Source organism: Caretta caretta, chromosome 24 (assembly GCF_965140235.1).
Source record: "Caretta caretta isolate rCarCar2 chromosome 24, rCarCar1.hap1, whole genome shotgun sequence".
NCBI classification, from domain to species: Eukaryota; Metazoa; Chordata; order Testudines; family Cheloniidae; genus Caretta; species Caretta caretta.
In genome coordinates, this window is record NC_134229.1 from 18,547,538 (window position 1) to 18,554,953 (window position 7,416).

Sequence of the window (7,416 nt, forward strand, 5' to 3'; positions counted from 1 at the left end):
CAGCCCTCCTTCCCCAGGGGAGCTCAGCCAGCCGGTGCCTTTCCCCCAGCCATGGGCCTTGCCTTCCGGGAGGGGGTCCAGGCAGGACTCCTGGGTTCCATTCCCTGGCCCTGCAAGGGGAGAGGGGTCCAGTGGTTAGAGCAGGGGGCTTGGGAGCCAGGACTCCTGGGCTCTATCCCTGGCTTTCAAAAGGGAGTGGGGTCTGGTGGGTTACAGGGTGGGGTACTGGGAGTCAGGATTCCCGGGTTCTCTTCCTGCCAGCATCACTTGAGCACAGATAGGGGCGGGAGGGCCCGGTAGGGGGCAGTCAGGGGACAAGGAGCGAGGGGGGTGCTTTCCCCACAGCTTGCTTTATTCAGCCAATGCACAAAAGGAACCCGCAATCCCCCCTAAAGAGAAGCAGCAGCCGGTGGCTGCTGAAGGGAGGTTCACTGCAGCCCAGCACGCAGCAGAAGGGGAGGACGACAGGGCAGGGCTCAGGGCTCCCCGATGCCTCCCCTGGCCCTGGGAGCTGGGTAGCATATGGCCTGGAAGAGCCACTCCAGCGCGCCCCGGGCGTATTTCTTCTTTCCCGCTCTCTTCACACAGGCGCCAGGGGAGGCACATCCAACCGCAGCCTTCCTCAGGGTGATGCCAGCTGGACGGGGGGAGACAGACGTGATCGGGGGCTCCCACATTCCCCCCCCGACCCCCAAGAGGTCTCTCACACACTCCCCTCCCAGCAGGACTGCACCAGGCTCTGCAGGCAGAGGAGTCTAGTGCTCTGAGCAGGGGGCTTTAACTACGTGAGAACATAACAGAGGAACGGCCCTCCAGGGACACCCCAAAGGTCCACCTAGCCCAGTATCCTCTGGCCAATTCCAGGTGCCACAGAGGGAATGAACAGAACAAGGAACCATCCAGTGATCAATCCCGTCGCCCATTCCCAGCTCCTGGCAAACAGAGGCTAGGGCCACCTTCCCTGCCCATCCTGGCTAATAGCCACAGATGGACCTGTCCTCCAGGAACTTCTCTAGTTCCTGTTTGAACCCTTCGCCTTCACAACATCCCCCGGCAATGAGTTCCACAGGTTGACTGTGTGTTGTGTGAAGCAGTACTTCCTTTTGTTTGTTTTGAACCTGATGCCTCTGGTGACCCCTCGTTCTTATGTTAGGAGGAGTAAATAAAACTTACTTATTTACTTCCTCCACACCCTCCAATCTTCTCTAGACCTCAATCATATCCCCCCTTAGCCGTCTCTTTTCCAGGATGAAAAGTCCCACTCTTATTAATCTCTCCTCATATGGCAGCCGTTCCATCCCCCTCATCATTTTGGTTGGGCTTTTCTGAAGCTTTTCCAATTCCAATAGCTCTTTTTTGAGATGGGGCGACCACATCCGCATGTAGTGTTCAAGCTGTGGGCGTCCCATGGATTTATACAGAGGCAACATGCGATTGTCTGTCTTATTCTCTGTCCCTTTCTTAATGATTCCCAGCATTCTGCTCGCTTTCTTCACAGCCGCTGCACATGGAGTGGATGATTTCAGAGAACTCTCCGCAATGACTCCAAGATCTTTCTTGAGTGGTAAATTCGACCCATCATTGTGTATGTCTACTTGGGATTACGTTTGCCCATGTGCGTTACTTTGCATTTATCAACCTTGAATTTCATCTCCCGTATTGTTGCCCAGTCTCCCAGTTCTGAGAGACCCTTTAGTACCTCTTCACAGTCTGCTTTGGACTTAACTATCTTGAGTAGCTTTGTATCTTCTGCAAATTTTGCCACCTCACTATTTACTCCTTTTTCCAGAACATTTCGGAATATGGTGAATAGCACTGGGCCCAGTGCAGATCCCTGGGAGACTCCCGCTATTTACCTCTCTCCCTTCTGAAAACTGATCATTTCTTCCTACCCTTTTTTCCCTAACTTTTAACCAGTTACTGAGCCATGAGAGGATTTTATCCCATGACAGCTCACTTTGCTTAAGAGCCTTTGGTGAGGGAGCTTTTCAAAGGCTTTCTGAAAATCTAAGTACACTATATCCACGGGATCCCCCTTGTCCACACGCTTGTTGAACCCTCAGAGAATTCTAGTAGATTGGTGAGGTCTGATTTCCCTTTACCGAAACCATGTTGACCCTTCCACAACAAATTATGTTCATCTATGTGGCTGACAGTTCTCTTCTTTTCTATAGTTTCAATGAGTTTGCCCTGTACTGAAGTCAGACTTATTGGCCTGTAGTTGCTGGGATCACCTCTGGAGCCCTTTTTCGAAACTGGCATGTCATTAGCCGTCCTCCAGCCAGTTGAGACAGAAGCTGATTTAAATGGTGGGTTCCAAACCAGTTAGTAGTTCTGTTATTTGACATTTGAGTTCCTTCCGAACTCTTGGGCGAATCCCACCTGGTCCTCGTGACTTATTACTGTTTAATTTATCAATTTGTTGCAAAAACTCCTGTAATGACTCCTCAATCTGGGACAGTTCCTCAGATTTGTCACCAAAACAGAATGGCTCAGGTATGGGAATCTCCCTCCCATCCTCAGCCGTGAAGACTGATGCAGAGAATTCATTTAGTTTCTCCGCAGTGGCCTTATCCACCTTGGGTGCTCCTTTGGCATCTCGACAAGTAGGACTCCAGGGTTCTCTCTGCAACTCTGCCAGGGGAGTGGAGTCTAGTGGGTCAGAGCAAGGGGGGCTGGGACTAAGTCAGGACACCTGGGCTCCACCTCATGCTCTGTGTTCAGAACCCTCCAACATCTGGAGGACTTACCCCGTGTTAATATCCCAGATTCCTCAACACAATGGTCCTCGGTGCCAGTGCAGGCCAAGAGCTCCTTCCTGTTCCAGTGATGTGGCCCCACTCAGAGGAACGACGGGCACTGCCGGCCGTTGGGGACGGAGCTCACAGTTGTCACTGAGAACAGTCAGACACACACAGTCAGCCAGGGGTGGGGAGTCACCACACATTGGGCTCAATCCCAGCTCGGGGAAGCGAGTGGGGTCTAGTGGTTAGGGATGGGGGCTTTGGGCTGGGAGCCAGGACTCATGGGTACTCTCCAGGCAGGTGTGGCCGGAGCAGGGCTCTAGGTTTGCAGCACACACACCTGGGATGGCCCCGGCGTTGCAGCCGTCGGTGTCACAGCAGGCGATGTTCGCCCGCACGGTGATATTGTGCGCGTAGGTCAGTGAGAAGGGGCCGGGCTCACAGTTCTTGGGCTCCAGGCACGATTTACCCGTGTAGGAGAAGGAGTTTCCCACTGTGGAAGAGAAACGTAGAATCACCTCTGAGCTCCCCAATGGACCCCGAGCTGCTCCATCCTCCCCTTTTGTTCCATCCACCCCACCCCCAACTAATCTCATCTTCCCCCCCACCCCCGATAAAATCCTCTCTTCTGTCTGATCCAGGGCCCACAGCCACCCACTGCAACTCCCATCTCATCCCATCCCCTGTCTATGACATTACCTTTCCAGACGGAGCAGTCCCTGCTCCTGGAGAGGAGCAGAGTCTATTGGTTAGAGTAGGGGGAGGGGCTGGGAGCCAGGACTCCTGGGTTCGACCCCTGGCTTCAGGAGCACAATGGTGTCTACACTTAGTAGGAATCTTCTTTCACTCACCCAGCCTGAACTCTGCCACGACAGTGATGCAGGCCCCTTCCGAGGGGGCGCAGGGCTGCAGGGGGCCGGAGCATGATTGCTTTTCGAACGCACATACCTCGCATTGCAGAGCGCTCCCTGGAGGTTGGAAAAATCCCTTCTCAGTACAAACCGCGGCTCCCCACCCCTCCCCAGGCAGTCCCCGTTGGCGAAATACCACCACCAACCAACTGTGGGAGTTGTTACCACCAATGCCTCCTCACTGAACGTGTGGGCCGGCAGATCTTGGAGAAATGCCACCTGCTTTTGCAGCAGTTCTGCCCAGTTCCATTTAACGCTCCGGATGGGGAAAGGCATCTTGCTAGCTGGTCATTTGTATCTTACTCAAAACCGCAGACAAGTCCGTTTGCTGCCTGAGTGTCTGTGGCTAGAATACATTTTCAGCTGTTGACGTGGCTATCTGGGGTGCAGCTTGTGCCTGCAAACAAACCCCACTCGTCTGTGTAGACAGAAAAAAAAAGAATTCAGCTGCTCTGAAGAGGTGTTTCTGCCTGGCTTTGCGGTGAACCTTTCACACACACACACATTTACACACACACACCCCGCTGTCACTCTCTGCTCCAGGCCTCTGCCTCTTAGAATTACGTCAGCTCAGCCACACTCAACTTCAGCCCACTTTTCATGGCTGATCCTGCCAATTCGCTTTTTTAGGAATACAATTGACGCTTGTTAAGCCTTTGGGTAGATGGCTATGCACCTCCATCCAGCGATCCCAGGAGCATCAACTCTTTCCTCTCCAGAGCGTGGGGGCCTTTAATTCATTACGTGAGCGTAAGGTAGTTTTAAGAAGAAAGAAAGAAAGAAAGATTTTCCCACTTTAGTTTTTTTTGAGCTTTCATGTGGAAACATCAATTAAACCTCACAACACCTTCCCCTGCCCTTCTATGTCCCTAGATGGTTCAAAGTTATATTATCCCTATCAAAGAAATATGGAAACTGAGGTAAAAAAAGATGTGTTCAATTCAGGGTTAGAACCAAGAAGACAGCTGAGAAGTCCTCACTCCTGACTCCCAGCCCACTCTCACCCACGAGATCCCACTCCTCTTTCAGAGCCACGGACAGAGCCCGGGAGTCCTGATTTGCAGCCATCTCTGCTCAAACTCACTACACCCCAGCCCGCTTCTACAGCTGGGGAATGAGCCCAGAAGACCTGGCTCCCAGCCCCCACCCGTTGCACCCCCATCCCCCTTTCAAACCCGGGGAATGAAGCCAGGAGTCCTGGCAGGAATCTCAGCGCTGACAGGCAGGGGAAAATTTCTAGGCAGGATGACATGGGGATGGGGGTGCTGCTCCTCATCCGGATGACCCCAAGCTCGGGCGAGAGCTGGAGGAGGAACGAGAAGAAGGAAGGACAGACGGACTCAGACCCGCTGGCCAGGCCCCTAGCGTGGGCTGTGGGCATCCCAGGCTCCAATCCCTGCTCTCCCCAAGTCAGCCGGGGGACGTGGCTCCGGGTTTTCCTCTTGCTGGTTTTACCCACAAATGCCATCCTGACCCCAGAATCCACCATCGACAGCAGCACTTTCCCCAAGTGAATTCCCGACCCCACCACCCGGCTCCCTTTGCCCGGGGACGGACAGGACTCACCTGTGGCCAGGAGAGCGGACAGCAGGCAGAGGGGCAGAGCCACCCACATGGTGCCTGGATGTTAGCTACAGTGAGCAGAACAGCGAGGAAGCATCTGGCTGTGGTTTTATCCGGCAGGATGGCAAATACCTGTCCCCTGGGTGATCGGCTGGGGCTGCCCCATGACATCCTGGTGGACCCGGAGATGGGAGATTTCACAACCCTGCATGTGACTTGGCTGATCAGGTGATGCAATGTGTCTTGAGGCCAATTCCCTTGTGCGTTAGTGGAGATCTGTGGTTCTCAGCCAGGGGTCCGTGTACTCCAGGGGTACACACAGGTCTTCCGGGGGGTACATCAGCTTATCTTGATGTTTGCCTCATTTTACAACAGGCCAGATATAAAACACTAGTGAAGTCAGTACGAGCTAAAATTTCCTGACACAATGACTTGTTTGTGCAGCTCTATGTACTGAACTGTAAGAACAATATTTATATCCCAGTGGAGTTATCTTATAATTACACGGGGGAACTGAGAAAGGAAGCTATTTGTCAGTCACAGTGTGGCCGTAACACTTATGTATTTTTATAATAACATAAGAAAGGACCTGTCATAAATATAAAGGGAAGGGGAACCACCTTTCTGTCCCCGGTGCTATAAAATCCCCCATGGCCAGTGGCAAAACATTTTCACCTGTTGTCATAAATAGAAAGGGAAGGGTAAACTCCTTTATAATCCCTCCTCTCCAGAGGAAAAATCCTCTCACCTGCAAAAGGGTTAAGAAGCTAAAGGTAACCTCGCTGGCACCTGACCAAAATGACCAATGAGGAGATAAGATACTTTCAAAAGCTGGGAGGAGGAGAAAAACAAAGGGTCTGTGTGATGCTTTTGCCGGGGACAGAACAGGAATGGACTCTTAGAATTTAGTAAGTAATCTAGCTAGGTATGTGTTAGATTATGATTTGTTTAGATGGCTGAGAAAAAGCTGTGCTGAATAGAATGGATATTCCTGTCTGTGTGTCTTTTTGTAACTTAAGGTTTTGCCTTGAGGGATTCTCTCTGTTTTGAATCTAATTCCCCTGTAAGGTATTTGCCATCCTGATTTTACAGAGGTGATTCTTTTCTACTTCTATTAAAAGTCTTCTTGTAAGGAAACTCAATGCTTTTTCATCGTTCTAAGATCCAAGGGTTTGGGTCTGTGGTCACCTATGCAAATTGGTGAGGATTTGTACCAAACCTTCCCCAGGAAGTGGGGTGCAAGGGTTGGGAGGATTTGGGGGGAAAGACGTGTCCAAACTACGTTTCCCAGTAAACCCAGTTAAAGTTTGGTGTGGCAGTAGAAATCTAGGGGCAAAGGACAAAATTAATTTGTACTTTGGGGAAGTTTTCACCTAAGCTGGTGAAAGTAAGCTTTGGAGGTTTTCATGCAGGTCCCCACATCTGTACCCTAGAGTTCAGAGTGGGGAAGGAACCTTGACATGGTGGCAGAGTGGTGGGATTAACCTGAAATCATTTTGAGATCAATTTGAGATTTTTTTGAACCAGAAAAAAGGATTTTAAAAAGGAAATATTTTTTTTCCTTTGGGGCTGCTGGAAAGGAGGTCCAACTGAAAGCAGCTAGTTTTTTCTCTGCTTTGGGGCCAGAGCAGAGACAAAAGGGTATTATCTTTGTGAATTGCAGGTTTTCTTTGCCTGGAGGCAGAGTAGTTAATCTCCTGCAGAGAAATTCACAGTCTTCGAAAACCTGAGGTTTTTTTCCCCCTAAAACTAAATGGGGGGGGGGGGGTGTTCTACACATTTTCCTGGAGACAAAAGTGGCAGGGTTTTTTTTTTTAGGATTTTGATTTTTTTTTAGAAGGAGCACAGAATTGAACACGAATTTCTTTTTTCCTTTGGGGCTGCTGATAAGCAGGTTTCCAAGTAGTTGGAGGTTTTTTGCTTTGATTTGGGGCCAGAGCAGAGACAAAGGGAATTGTCTTTTTCTGTAGGCTGACAATCACTATCAGAGAATAGGTATCCTATTCCAGCACAGAAAAATTTTACAGCCAAGTTTTGTTTGTTTGTTTATTTCCAAACCTCGGCTGTAAAGTTAGTTAAAAACAGAGAGGTTAGGATGACAGAATCCACGGCTCAACAAAAGCTGGCATTAGCCAGATTTCAGGCTGAGGGAAAAACAAAAGGAACATGAAAGACAGATAGAACTCATGCGGCTGGAG

At 50.6% G+C, this 7,416-nt stretch overlaps 1 pseudogene; it reads right to left on the minus strand.

The window, feature by feature from the left end:
- Positions 1-476: 476 nt before the first annotated feature.
- On the minus strand, positions 477-5,270 carry LOC125629807 (phospholipase A2 inhibitor and Ly6/PLAUR domain-containing protein-like; annotated as a pseudogene).
- Positions 5,271-7,416: the final 2,146 nt, after the last annotated feature.